Source organism: Myotis daubentonii, chromosome X (assembly GCF_963259705.1).
Source record: "Myotis daubentonii chromosome X, mMyoDau2.1, whole genome shotgun sequence".
Lineage (NCBI taxonomy): Eukaryota > Metazoa > Chordata > Mammalia > Chiroptera > Vespertilionidae > Myotis > Myotis daubentonii.
The window spans coordinates 42,254,963-42,270,900 of record NC_081861.1 but is presented as its reverse complement, the minus strand read 5'-3'; positions in this window follow the sequence as shown (position 1 = coordinate 42,270,900).

The following is a 15,938-nucleotide window of genomic DNA, read 5'->3' as shown; positions in this document are numbered from 1 at the left end:
CGGAGGGACCCTGCTTACTCCACAGCCTCCCTGAGCCATGGCAGGTGCAGCCCACTGGGGAGGGACCATGGGAGGTTTACTCCAGGGCATGTCTGGTCAGACGTGCCCCATCTTAACCAACCCCTCCCCCCCCTGGCCTCCACCCAGGACCACCTGCATTAGTCCCTGCACCAGAGCCAGTGCAGCAAGCCAGAAGACCCGAGCATGAGTTTTCTTTCTTTTTTTTTTTCATCCACTACCCAGATACCCTTCAAGCGGCACTTCTCCAGGAATTCCAATTAATTTTCTTTCAATGTGTACGAATCTGTGCACTGGGCCACTAGTTTATATATATATCTATCCTCAATGTTATAAACCACTACTTTCACTGCATTCCACAAGTTTTAAGTTGTATTTTAGTTTTCATTTAATTAAAAATGTTTTTAAATTTCTATTGGGATTTCTTCTTTGACCCATGTAATATCTAGAAATTTACTGTTTAATATCTATGTATTTTGGGATTTTCTATTATTGATTTCTAGTGTAATTCCATTGTGGTCTGAGAGAATGCATTGAATGATTTATATTCTTTTACACTTGTCAAGGTGTGTTTTATGGACCAGAAGGTGGTCTATCTTTGTGAATATTCCATGTGAGCTTGAGAAAAAAAGTGTATTCTGCTGCTGTTTGATAAAGTAGTCTATAGATGTCAATAATATCCATCCAGTTAATTAATGTTGTTGCTGAGTTCAACTGTGTCCTTACTGATTTTCTACCCATTGTATCTATTTCTGAGAAACGGGTGCTGAAATTTCCAATATGATAGTGGATTCATTTATTTCTTCTTGAAGTGCTATCAGTTTTGCCTCATGTATGTATGACACTTTGTTGTTAGGCATATATATATTAAGAATATTATGTTTTCTTGGATAACTAATCCCTTTATTATTATTTAATGCCCTTCTTTATCCCTGATAACTTTCCTTAATTTGAAGTCAGCTTGGTCTGAAATTAATATACATATTCATGTTTATTTTTATTAGTGTTAGCATGGTATATTTTTCTCTATCTATTTACTTTCAATCTATATGTCTCTATATTGCAATTGGATTCCCTGTAGACAACCAATAGTTTGGATGTGTTTTTTGATCCATTCTGAAAATCTCTGTCTTTAATTGGTGCATGTAGACCATAGATCTTCAAAGTGATTATTGGTATAGTTGGATTAATATCTACCATATTTATTACTGTTTCTACTTGTTGCTCTTGTTCTTTGTTCCTAGTTTTGTCTTCCACCCATTTTCTGTCTTTTCTGATTTTAGCTGGGTATTTTACATGATTCCATTTTCTCTCCTTTCTTAGCATGTTTTACTTGTGGTAGCTAGAGTTGTAGTATACATTTAAAACTAATCCAAGTTCAGTTTCAAATAATACTATAGCACTTCATAGGTAGTGTGAATACCTTCTCATAACAAAATATCCTAATTCCTTCCTCTCATCCCTTGTATTATTGCTGTCATTCATTTCAATTATCCATATATATATATATATATATATATATATATATATATGTAAACTAATAAAAGGGTAATATGCTAATTAGACTGGGAGACCTTCTGGACATCCTTCTAGACAAAGCCATGGTGGTGGAGCCCAGGCAGAGGCAGTTAGCAGCCATCAGGCCAGAGGGGAGGGCAGTTGGGGATGATCAGGCCAGCGGCGGGGGGGGGGGGGGCAGTTGGGGGCAACCAGGCTGGTGGGGGGCAGTTTGGGGCAATCAGGCCAGCAGGGGGGACAGTTGGGGGTGAGTAGGCTTGGAGGGGGGGCCAGTTGGGGCTGAGCAGGCCAGCGGGGGGGGGGGAGGGCATTTAGGGGTGATCAGGCTGGCAAGGGGGGGTAGTTGGGGGCAAGAAGTCCAGCAGACAGAGTGGTTAGGGGTGATCAGGCAGGCAGGCAGGTGAGCTGAGGGACAACCCACACCCCCCGTCTATGAATTATATCCTATCTAATAAAAGAGAAACATGGTAATTAGCATACGACTGCTACCCTTCCCATTGGCTAATCAGGGCGATATGCAGATTAACTGCCAGCCAAGATGGCGGCCGGCAGCCAGGCAGCTTGAAACTAACATGAGGCTTGCTTGCTTCAGTGATGGAGGAAACCAACGTTCCCCGCCTGCCTTTCCGGCCTCTGAGCCTGTAGTTTGAAACATTGTAACAAATATAGAAGCTAAACAAAAGCCCAGAAACCTGCTTTCAGCCAGCCGGGATCTCAGAGCTGGAGTTATACATTGTTTCGATTATAGAACCGAAACAAACCAGATACCTGCTTTCAGCAGCAGAGGCCTCAGAGCTGGAGCCAGAGCTAAAGCTGGACCAGAATAAAAAAAAAAGAAAAAAAGGAGCGGTTGGGAGCTTCAGTCACCTGCCAGCCTAAAAACAGCCCTCAGCCCCTCACCCAGACTGGCCAGGCACCCCAGTGGGGACCCCCACCCTGATCCAGGACACCCTTCAGGGCAAACCAGCCAGCCCCCACATGTGCACCAGGCCTCTAACCTATATAGTAAAAGGGTAATATGCCTCCCGGCACCAGGATCAGCGGAGCCACGAGGCCTCCCAGCACCGGGATCAGCATGACAGGGGACAGCGCCCAAACTCCCTGATCGCCCTGTGGCTCTGTGTATGACAGGGGGTGGGACCACAACCTCCCTATCGGCCCTGCTCTGTTCGTGACAGGGGAAGGTGCCCCAACCCCCTGATCAGCCCTGCTCTGTGCCTGATAGGGGGGAGCTCCCCAAGCCCCTGATCACGCTGCGCCTCTGTGTGTGACAGGGTGCAGCGCCCCAACCCCCTGATTGGCCCTGCTCTGTGTGTGACAGGGTGCGGCACCCCAACCACCCCCCCCCCACAAGCCCTGCCCTGAGTGTGACAGTGGCTTTGGGGCAGAAGTGGGGAGGCAGGGATGTGGGAATGCTGAAGTAGGGAGACAGGGCGGAAGCAGGGTTGGGGCAGAAGTAGGGAGATGGGATCAGGGAAGCAGGGAGGCGGGGAGGCAGGAGAAGGTGGGACTAGCCCAAGGCAATTCAAGGGTGGGAGGCACCACATGAATTCACGCGCTGGGCTCCTGACATATATATATATATATATATATATATCATATAAAATCAAATATATTTTTGCTAATATTTTGAACAAGCTGTTGTTAGATCAATTAGTAGTAAGACAAATAAAATTTTTTCTTTCACCTTTGTTTATTCCTTCTTTGATACTTTTCTTTCTTTAGATATGAGTTTCTGACCTATAATATTTCTCTCTCTCGAGTGAACTTATTTTAACATTTCTTGCAAGGAAGGTGAACCTAAAACCCATGTTCTTAATCATTATTATAATTTTTTTTTTCCATTCATTTCTGAGATCCTCATTTTAGCTATCTTATAGGTACATTTCATGGCTGAAATTTCATGGAATGTTTTTCTCTGTGGAATAAAATATAATTTTTAATCACTTAAAATATTTCTAAGACTACAATTCTACTCCTAGGTACAAGAAAAATGAGTGTATATGTCCACAAAAACATTTTTACATAAATGCTCATAGCAAATATGTTCACAATAGTGAGAAAACCATAGATTACTCAAGTGTCCATCAACAAATGAGTGAATAATCAAATTGTATTGTACAATGAAATCCTACTCAGCAATAAAAATAAAGTACCTACATATGGAGCAACATGAATTAATATCAAAACCACCAGAGGCCCGGTGTACAAAAATTTGTGCACTCGGGGTGGTCCCTCAGCCTGGCCTGTGCCCTCTTGCAGTCTGGGACCCCTCAGGGGATGTCCACCTGCTGGCTAAGGCCCATTCCCCGGGGGACCAGGCCTAAGCTGGCAGTCAGACATCCCTCTGGCAGCCTGGCAGCCCTTGGGGGATGTTCACTTTCCAGGGGGGAGCAAGCCGAAGCTGCAGTCGGACATCCTTAGTGCTGCTGAGGAGGTGGGAGAGGCTCCCACCGCCACCGCTGTGCTGGCAAATATCAGCCTGGCTTGTGGCTGAGCAGAGCTCCCCCTGTGGGAGTACATTGACCACCAGGTGGCAGCTCCTGCATTGAGCGTCTGCCCCCTGGTGGTCAGTGTGTGTCATAGTGACCAGTCATTCCCAGTCAATCTGCTGTTAGGGTCAATTTGCATATTACCCTTTTATTATATAGGATTATACTGAGTTAAAAAAGCCAGACATAAGCAGTTACATACTCTGGATCTATTCATAGGAAACTCTAGAAAAGACAAATCTGAGATAAGTGATCAACTCTTGGATAAGGGCATTGCCTGGAAAGGGAACTTTATAAGATAATGGCAATGTTAAGTGATCTTGATGTGGATGGTAGTTACATGAGAGTATACATTCATTAAAATTTACTGATCTATACACTTAAAATTATATCAAACTAGAATGTAGAACAAAATCCGGTGGGCAACTGCAGTATAAGCACTACAACCCTATGCATGTAAGAGTAGGGAGCCAACTAAGTAACACTACAAGTCCCAAAATGTATATCTTTAAAATATGTAAATATTCAAGTTTCCACATATTTATCTTCTCATTGCCCAATCTACAGCCACTGTGAAATTGCAAAAATAGAGTGGTTCTCTCAGGTTAAAGAAATGGTTCTTAAATGGGTGCTATATGGGTCCCCAGATGACTTTCATCAGTTTGTGGAGATATTTTTCATTTGCACAACTGAGGCATTGCAGTTATAATCTAGAAGCAGAGCAGGGATGCTGCTACCTATCCTCCAATGCACAGGACAAGCCCCAACTGCGAAGAATTATCTATCCTAAAATGTCAATAGTACTAAGTTGAAAAACTTGGATGAAGTATTGCTACAGCAAAATAAATTGATATGTAATGAAACCAAGGAGCAAGTATGTGAACAAATCAACATCTGTTGAAAACCAGACATTTCACCTTGCAGTCCCTTTGGAAAACAGTGTCCAGTGTCTGAAAGAATGGGCAGGGATGACTAAGTTGTGATTGGGGTAGAGAGTGTGGGTTGTACTGATGTGTGTCCTTACCATGGAGCTTTGTGGGATATTATTAAGGGCTTCCAGAAGGCAGCTCAAATGTACTAAGAGGTGGGACTGAGATACCAAAGAGGGCAAAGGTTTCAAAAGCCAAAGTTAGACCACTTAACCATTTTGCCTCTGGTGGAGAAAATGTTTCTTCTTTATCTGGATTTTATTCAGGAAAAATAAGATTTTATTCAGGAAAAAGTAAGTATTCTTTTGCCATAAGCCTGGAATTTTGTTTCTTTTAAAAAATATCTACTTGAAAGAGGTTAAGCTGCTAAGAGAGAAGTCACATTAGACAAAGACAAAAGGAGGCATTGCCCTAGCAACCAAAAGTACTTACAACATTTTGTCAAATTTATTGAACGATATTTCATTTTTTATTCGATCACTTTTTTAAAACATGGAAAGGCTTGAAATAACCTGATAAATAATTGCCCAAAAAGGCCTAAAACTTTCTTATATTTCATCATGAAATGTCTTTCAGCACAACCAAGGACATAATTCTGAATTGTAAATGCAAAACAGCATAATAGACTCATTCCCCCCTTCTTTCCATGAAAAAGGTCTATAGTGTAAAGCAACAAAGGAGCTCTCATACAGTACAAAAGAGGTTTCTCTCACATACCAGAGTTGAACACTCTATAAGCATGTAAAAAGTATTTCTCAAATCATTCCTTTTGAAAAATAGCAAGACTATCTTAAGAATCAACTATGTTACTAGCTAATCCTTCCATCTTTTACAGATGGGGTACACCCAAGGCAGATGGAAAAATATCAATGTTTTTTATGAGAAAGTGACTTTTCATTTTATTCAAATTGCTCTACTATTGTTAAAATGTTTGGGGTTGAAAAACAAATATAGAAAATTAGCATAGTACAGCAAAAATACACAGAAGATAAAATAGTCATTGTCTGTCACTAACTAGCTGAAGATCTTAGGCAAGTCAATGGACCTTTCTGGGTCTCAGTTACTTTATGTGTAAAATGAGAAGATAGACCAAATAACTTTTACATTTTCTCTCAAATGTATCACTCATGTTTTAAGATAACATAATACAAAAAGGACTCTACTTTCTAATATTATGACATGTATATATATATATATATATATATATATATATATATCATTTGTATTTTAAAAAATGTTTCATGTGCAGTGCTTAGTCTGCTGCTGTGGCTTATCTAAATTCATTTTCTATCCAGTATTCTTAATATACAGTACTGGTGAGCAGTCATTGACTTTCAAATAAGAGTTGTTCATAACATTGGCTATACAATAATCCCTTCTTGATAATGTCAACAGTATATTTCCCAGTTATCAGTGAATCATTCCAGAAATGCTAACTTATGAGGAATTCAGTAAAGACAGACTGTGAGCTGTTAGAAGTTGCTAGAACACCTGTACTCACAAGAGACCACTGATACTTTGACAGAAGTTTCTTATGCATATATACAAAAAAGAAATTAATCCACAGGAAGAAAAGCATTCTAAATTAAGAACATCTTTGGGAATTAACAAAGCAAGAGAAAGCCCATTGTTCCTTTTCTAAAAAGTGAATAATTGAGTTAGCTGTATAACCTAATACTTGAGATTTCATTTTATTTTTATACAATAAAACTATATACATTCTCCAACAAAAAGATGTTTGAAAGTCTCTTTATCTTTAAAGAATAACAGAAGGCACATCTATATGCTGCTATTAGATGACCATATTCAAGCTATATAAGCATTTAATATGAGTGAAATAAACAAATTAAATGTCTTATATTTGGAGATATGATATTTTTTTTATCAAACTGCATTAAGGAAAATACAGGATCCCAACTAACCACAGTTAATATACCGAATCAATGGTAGTAAAATTCCCTGGACTTCCCACATACAGCCTTTAGTTTGCTTCATGGTCTCTATCAATGTTATATGCTGCACTTGAAGACAAGGATTTATTATTACTTCTAAAGTGAAAAGACATCATTCATATTCAGCTCCTCTATACATTATATTCAATTATCTTTTAGATATGAAACAAAGGAAAAAGTACAATCCTGATATAATGAAGAAAATTGGAAAAAATTAGTAAAACAAATATATTAGAAGATAGGGATGTCATAAGCAAAAAAGCCAAAGAGAATTTAAAACAAATTTCTATTGTTTCTTCCTACAGAAGTTATTTCACCTCAGTGTTCCTCAGTACAACTTGAATTACCAGATAATAGAATTGTTATCTAATTAAAAGTTTTAGCTATGACTAAAGACCAAATAATATGACAGAAGTATACCATAGGCTTTTTTAGTCTGTTTCCCTCTCTTATAAACACGTAATCCATTCTAGGTATAGGAAAAAATAAGAAAAATAGGAAAAAACTTTTCTTGCAGAAAAGTTTAAATTTCATGAGGCTAAATATTATAGTAGCTTTAATTCAATTACTTTTCATTTTTTAAATTTATTGATTTTAGAGAAAGAAAGGAATAGAAAGAAAGAGATTGATTTGATGTTCCACTTCTTTATGCATTCATTGGTTGATTCTTGCATGTGCCTTGACTGGGGATTGAACCTGCAACTTTGGCATATTGGGACAATGCTCTAATCAACTGAGCCACCCAGCCAGGGCAAAAAAGACTGAAATCTTAATACACCTTAAGTTTTTTTTTTAATTATTTATTCCATTTATTTATTTTACAGAGAGAGAAAAAGGGAAAAGGGAGAGAAGGGGAAAGAGAGAGAGGGATAAAAAGTTGTTTTCCCAGTTATTTGTGCATTCATTGGTTGCTTTTATATGTACCCTGACTCTGACCTGGGATCCAACCTACAACCTTGGTATATCAGAATGATGCTCTAACTAATTGAGCTTCTTGGCCAGGGCCTAGCTCTTAATTATAATCAGAGTTTTAATGATTTTAGTCTTGAAGATTTTGTTCAGTTTACTAATAGCCCCAAACAAGTTTGACTGTATCTTCTCATTTAGAATAAATCCAATTATTCAAACACATATTGAGTGCCTATTATGTGCTCACTTTCAAGTCTGGAGAAAGGAAAGCAAAAAGAGAGTGGCTAAGAGTTGTCTTCTTTAGAGTGCTTATAGTTATAAATGCAAAGTGATTTGATGACAGATGAGGGTTTCCAGTGGAAGGAGTAAATAAATTTGCCTGAGGCAAAGAAATGGATTGTATAGAGAAGTCTTCACACACACATTTGAATGATGCCTTGAGGAATAAGTTTTAGATAAGAAAAAAATGGATGGGGTGTATCAGGTAAACATAAGAGCTGTGCCTAAGACATGGAAGCATGAGAAAGCATGGCATGAACAAAGAACTATAGAATTACTAATGTTGTACAGTTTAAGGTGGGTTTCCTGTGTGTGGCTGAAAGGGATAAGGTTAGAGAGGTGGATAGATGTCATCTCCAGAAGGCCCTTCTATGTTATCATAAAGTATTGAGACTTTGCCCTGAAAGCTACGGAAAGCCATTACATGATTCACAATACAGATTGACATGGTCAGAATTGCATTTCAGAAAAATAGCTCTAGCAGCAGTGGGAGAGATGGGCTGGAGGGCATTAAGTTTGGAGTTGAAGAACTACTGCAATAATCCAGACAGAAAGTGACAGCACTGAAAGCCATAACTATATATTATCATGAACTCCCAGTTTTCTCAGCAGCCTAAATGTAGGAATGAGAAGGGTTGTTGTATTGACCCACAGTTAAGTTACTAGGATGAATCAGTAGAATAATGGGGTGAGAAAATAAAGGATAACAGCAAAATGTGGTTGAAGTGATGAGCTATGGGGTCCAGACTGGTTATAAAATGAAGTTAAGGAACTGAGGGATGAGAGATGTAGTAGGTAGGATTTTGGTCCCATGATCTTCACCCCTGCTGTTATTCCCATGATTATCAGTTCCTCTCCTTATGCCTTTACATGGTAAAAGGAAGATTATCTTGGTGTGGCCTAATCATATGAGCCTTTTAAAACTGAAGAATTTTGTCAAGCTGGTAGCAGAAAGGGAGTTCAACAAGATTGGGACAGGAGGAGAGGGGGAGGAATTTATTGCTAGTTTTGAAGATGGAGGTGGTCCCAAGCGGAGAAATACAGGCAATCTATTGGCATTAAGAGCAGCCCCAGCTGACAGCCACAAGGAATTGAATTCTACCAATAATCTGAAGTGAACCTGAAAGTTGATTCTTTTCCAGAGTCTCCATATAAGTTTCTGGTCCACCCAACACCTCATTTCAGCCTTGTAAGACTCAAGACACAGAACACAGTCAGGACTTCTTACAGAAATCAACTAATAAATGGATGTTGTTTTAAACTGCTAAATTTGTGGCAATCTGTTACATAACAATAGAAAATTAATAGAAGAGATCAGGAGAGAAGGATGGACATCAAAGTGGGTAGGAACAGTTGTATTGGGACTAATATAAAGAATGATAAAAATAGGAGGCTGCAGTCTAAGAGTAAGATATGCAATGTAGTACTTTGGAAGTACAGTAGTAGTTCTAGGCTATGGAAATGAAGTGGAAATAAACATTGTTGAAATAGTATACAACCAAATACAGTTGTGCTTGCTGTGCACTGTTACAAATGAAAATAGCACCACATGCATAACAGACACCATTTATTTATATATGTATTACAATAATTTTATAGCACATGGGAGTTGCAGGGGCTGACCAGCAGACCCTGAATGACGGATGAATGATTACTCTAACACGTTTTTGTGACAGAGAGGGCTAAGGCACTACTTGGCTATTGTCAAGTAGCCCTGTTTGCCTTCCTCCTTTGGCCTTTATTGTCATAATAGCTTGAACTAAAATTAACCTCTAGATACAATCAGCAAGGTAAGCATCCTTGAGAAAGCACATGCTTCTACAAGGTTGGGTCTAAATGACTAAACATAGAGATTCTAGCAAAGCACCCCGGGGGATCGGACTAGTTTGGAAAAATCAAGGTAGGGGCTGCTGTCTTCAGCAAGTTCCCCCCAGAGGCCCCTGACCTTTCAGAGAATCCTCCTTATAGACATTTTAACCAAGTCCTGTGCTTCCCCACAGGGAGTAATGGACTCAGGGGAAAGAATGTATTTTCTGATTCACTAAAAAGCATACTATGAGCTAGCTAATATTAGTTATAAAGTCAAAAAGACAGGTAGAAATGGTATATATAGATGGCATGCATCTCAATCTCAGGGTAATGAATGAGTGAGGACAGCAGAGCATGTTCTGAAACCAGCTCTATAGAATCAGGAGGATAACGAGAAATCAACCTTATAAGAATAGTAGAATAGTATGGGGCAGGAGCAGTAAGTCAATTATTACTTCTGCTCTCACAAGATCATCTCTCCTTTAAATCAAGTCACTCCCATATACAAGGATCAATCATAAAGTTAAAGTCAGCCTGAGGTAAATAGTCAATACTAATATAATTATCATTTGTGGAACAAGTCAAAAACTATATATATATATATATATATATATATATATATATATATATGCAAACTTTTTCTCTAATTCTTGCAGCAACCAACAATTACATGATAACTACATGGTAATTACCAACTACTTTTATTTTACATATGAGAAAACTGAAGCTCAGTGTTAAATAACTTGCATAAGAACACACGGATTAGTGAATGGTAAGGCTAGAATTTAAAACCAGGTCTTTCTGTCTCTTTCTACCCTGCTAAGCTTCCTTCTAAGCAGAGAAAATCCTTCCTAATACACTTTATGTTCTAATTCTCCAGACACCTAGAGCCACCCTCTGTAGTACTCCAGTGTCCCCAGTTAGTCCTCTAGGCTCCTATCCTCCTCAGTCATTTGTGCCTGACCCATAGAACCTGGGTCTGCGGTGGGGGCAATCTCTACATACTATTTTCTTGAGGGACAAAGTAAGCTAAAATAACTCAGTTCAAGTGTATGCCTCCTCAGGGACTATATTAAACTTCCGGGGAGATGTGTAGCAATCAATTAGTGACATCCTCTTATTTCTTCTACACAGATGGTTGTGCCTACTCATAATACTGGCTTTGGATACCCTGGCTCTAATACAGAATTGGACATGCTGGTGCCAAAACTATCTGTCATATTGGAGACAGAGCCCTCTGAATATACAAACTCACCCCTATACACCACACATGTGTACTCATGCCCACACATGCTGGGAAACGGCACTGGCCTTCCAGAGTGCCAAGTTCTAAGCAGCCAGTTCATCACAGAAAGTTTTTATTTGGGAACTGACCAAATTTCCTAGCTTCTAGTCCTAAGACCAAAGTGGTCTAATCACAGAAGAGATGCTGACCAACCCAGGGAACACAGGACATCTTCCACCACCCCACAGAGTTCTGGAAATGTAGAGTGGTGCAAGAGAAACAAATTTCCTAGGTTCTAGCACACATACATATGATTATAATACTCATATAAATATTGAAAATAAATATTAAAGATAAGCTTGGTATGCTCATTATTTTTCTCCTGTACTTTATAAGACCTAGAATTTTCCCATTTGAAGTTTCCTCCATTCTATCCAGACAGAAATAATTTAACTGGATTCAGTAAAATACAGTAAGCTTATATTCCCCTTACTGCTAACATCTAGATTGAAAAAATCTATACAAATTATGACAGTGTTTTACTTTTCAACATGTTTTTCTAAACTCTTGTGGAGATTAGAGTCACAAATGGTGGCTACCAGTAATAATTTGGACCTTTGTTCTCTTTCTCTGTGTAATTCATTTCCTGAAGTCATTTTAGGAAATGACTTCATATAATTTTAAAACTTATATTAGCATTCTCAAGCTCATCTTCAATATTTATTTTCAATGCTTATATGAGTATTATAGTCATAATTGCTAACTAAGTGTTTTGATGTTATATGTAATTGTACATTTGTAATAATTATATATTCATATGGAATGTCCCCCCAAAAGAAACATATTTTGGGTAATATTTTCCTGGATTATGTACTGAGATAATTCAAAAGCACAAAACTACTAATTAAAAATTCATAGATATGCTGAATAAAACAGTACGTGTAGTACTAAATGTTTAGCTAATTGCCACAACACACCACTTTCATTTTTAGTTGACAGAAAGGGTGTTTCCATTTTATTTTACTCAAGCATCATATCAAAGATGACTTTCTTGACCAGGAGATTATATGTATGGACAGGGAGGTAGCTTGGTTTTATAAGCAAATCACTGCTGAAAAAGGTGTAGATATCCTAGTCTGTTCCAGTTTTCTTTCTCCAACTAAAAGATGAATCTCTTTCTTACATATGGGCAAGCCTTATATATACTTATTAAACTCTTAGTCACAAAAAAGCTAAATTTTCTTTGATGCTGCTGATTAGCCTATGGTATATCCAAATAATCTAATAATAGGTTCCATTTGAATGAACTCCTGGTTTACTTTAATGACTTTTAAAAGAAAAGGTCTCTGAAACAAGAATTATATTTGGAGTCATCTATATGTATGTTCAGTGTCTAGAATAAATTATACCTAACCTTGATTCCTAAGTGCCTGTCCCTGATATTATGTGTAGCTGTCTCACCTGCAGACAAGGAAGGTATACCCAAACAGAAGAGGGCAAAAGGGTTGCTGCCAACTACCCACACAGACTTAGTGTATCCATTTCATGTCTTTTTTAGCACCAACTAGTAAAGTCCTTCTCCTCAACTAAATGTGTAGCAGTAGAAAAGTCTGATGAGGACAGACCATCAACCATTTTGGCATACACTAGTGGTGACTCTGACTGCATTTGAAGCCACAGTCATTTCTTTGTTCAGAGCTGAAGGAAAAGAGTATTTACACATAAGCTGTTCTTGGTCCTAAAAACCCTTATTTCCATACTAATGAATGACCCAATTTATAGTTCAAAAAATGACTTATCCTTGGCAAAAGGAATATATGTCACCCAACAAAGAGGCTGATTCAAGAATGCCCCACTCCTCATCACAGCCTGATTTAGAAGGCAAATGAGCAACAGACTCCTGGATTGGAAAAAATTATGCTCAACATTCTCTCTCTCTCTCTCTCTCTCTCTCTCTCTCTCTCTCTCTCTCTCTCCCTCTCTCTCTGCCTTTCCCCCCTTTGTTATCATTCATGCACACAGAGACACACACATACATATCACACACACACATATACACAAACACAACTCATATTTGCACATGCTCACATCCACTAAGACTTGCATACACCACAGATTCTCACAACTGCACAGTCATACCTGTTCACACTCAACCACACAAATGTAAGGGTCCCATATCCTTTCCACTCACATGCACACACTCATAGAGCATATTTTATATTTTCTACTAAATTCAGCATGATTTTTTCTTCTTCTTCCTCTCTGATTTGATTCTTTCATTGCACCTCTAGAATCTTCTATGGTTGCTGGCACTTACAGATGTACATTACCACTGCTGACCCTCTTTACCCTTGTCTCTGGGGCCAAATTTATAAGCCAAGGGTGGGTGAAAAGAAGAAAAGGGGAGGAGAGCTGTTTTCCTTCTCCATCCCCTTTTTAGATTAAAAAATTCACCACAGACTAGGGACAATGAGTTTTATTTCATTATTATCACTTTGAATTAAGTCCATTTTCTAATGTATTTTAGCTCTGAGACTTTGGAGCCGCATGTGCTGATATTGGGTGGCAGGGATGAAAGAACAAACTGGCAACCTTAACAGAATCTGTTGTGCATGATGACTTTTTAAAGTGTTTTCATAGTTTTGCATTCAATTCTAGTAATCTAATCATAAGACCTAGCTAATTTGGTTACAGGCTTATGAATGGCTACACATGAATAATTTTATTTTATACTCACACTAATTATTAGATATAGTTGCTGTAAGTCTTTTTATCTATATATATAAAAGCCTAAGTGACCAAACTACCAGTTGACTGGTCGCTATGACATGCACTGACCATCAGGGGGCAGATACTCAACGCAGGAGCTGCCCCCTGGTGGTCAGTGTGCTCCCACAGCGGAGACATGCTAAAGGCCCTACCAGACCGACAGGCACCAGAGGCAGGGCTCACAGCTGGCGAGTGCCACTGCAGTAGTGCGAGCTTCTCCCAATCGGGACTGACAGAGCAAGCCTGCAGCAGGCACAGAGGGGCTGGGATGAGCAGGAGCAGCAGGCAGCGTTGGACTGCTGGTTTCAGCCTGATCCCCACAGGCCACGCCGAGGGACCCCACCAGTGCATGAATCCATGCACTGGGCCTCTAGTATTAGAGATAAGAAAACTGAGGTTCAAACAGATTGAGTAATGTAAGGGGAAGAAAGTTTTGACTTTTCTTCACAGCCTTTCTTGTTCCCCCACCCTTCAAAAGAATTGCTATTTTGAGCAGTCAATATTGATGATGCTTCATGAAGGGAATTTCTTATAAGAGCAGTAACTATATAAAAAGGTCACACTAATGTTATGTCACTTAGGCATTGGTAAAATAGCCTCAAAAGCCAGTCATATTAATGTCTTCTGCCTTAATCAAAAGCAACATCATCTCGTTTCCTTATCATGTCTGGCCAGATGTCATGAGATCCCAGAATTACATTGGATGTTACTGAGTGGTAGAGACTCTAGACTACACCAGAATCTTTAACCCAGCTTTCCTTGGTACTACTTGGGGACTGTCAGGTTCTAGTCCAACTAAAAACAATGTTGTACCTTGTTTCTCAGAGAGGAGAATGACTAGATCAAAGCAACTTTAGGCATTCCTGTTTCTCCAGTGTTAATACCAACACAACCTAGCCCTAATTCCTCCCTACTCACTGAACTCCAATCACATTGGTCTTCTCTCTTGTTTTCAAACACACTGAGCATTTCCTGCTTTGAACAAGTTGCACTCCCCATTTTCAGTTCCCATATCCCCACCATTATAAGATCCATCTCATCCCTTGATTATCAACCTAAATGTCTTTGCATATAAAGTTAGTTTCTTTACCACCATTATTCACTTCCTCAGTTCCTTGTTTGTTGCTTGTACATTATTCCAATTTTCCATTTTTATTGACCTTTTTGTTTCTTTTGTCCATCTCTTCCATTAGAATGTATGCTCCAAAAATAGGAAGTTAACTGTCTTGTTTGCCACTGTATCCCAAGCATCTAGCATAGTACATGGTGCACTGTAGGTAGTCAATAAATATCCAAAATCATTGATCAAATGAACTGAGTAAATGATCATGTAACTTGCTAAGGACACATAGCTACAAAATGGCAGAGCATGATTCAAACTCTTTTTTTTCTGACTCCAATGCCTTCAGAAAGGGTACAGTTACAGGAATTAATGTGTACTGAATATCTACCATTTACCAAACCTTCTGAAAGGCCCAGGATACAAAGAGATGATATAGACAAGGACTTGTCATTGAAGAACTTAATGTATTACATAAGACAAATAAGTAAATTAGTCATTCTTTAATCCAATAAGTATGCATTCAGACAAAAGTCTTGGGGAAATAAAAGAACTTTGGCTCACAGAGAGATCATTTTCTCTCATGGTGGTTCATCATCAGAAATGCATATCAAAATTACCCAAGGAATTTTACAAAATGTCTAGGCCTAGGCTGTACCCACCCCTTCCCACAAAGGTTGCGATTCAATGAGTCTAGACTGGGCATCTGTGTTTGTTTAAAAGCTGCAAGCTGATTTGAATTCATAGCCAGGCTGGAAAATTACTGGTCTAGTGGAACACAATTTGATATTATACTATTTTAGAAGAACAAATGAAATGTTATGGGAGTCAAGAGGACAAAAGATGCCACAAAGAAAGTGATATTTGAGCTGGTCATTGAAAGATGTTAGATGAGGAGATGAAGAAAAGTAACAGGGAGACACAAGAAAGAATAATGCAAGTCATTACTTCAAAGGGAACAATAAAAGTAAAAATATT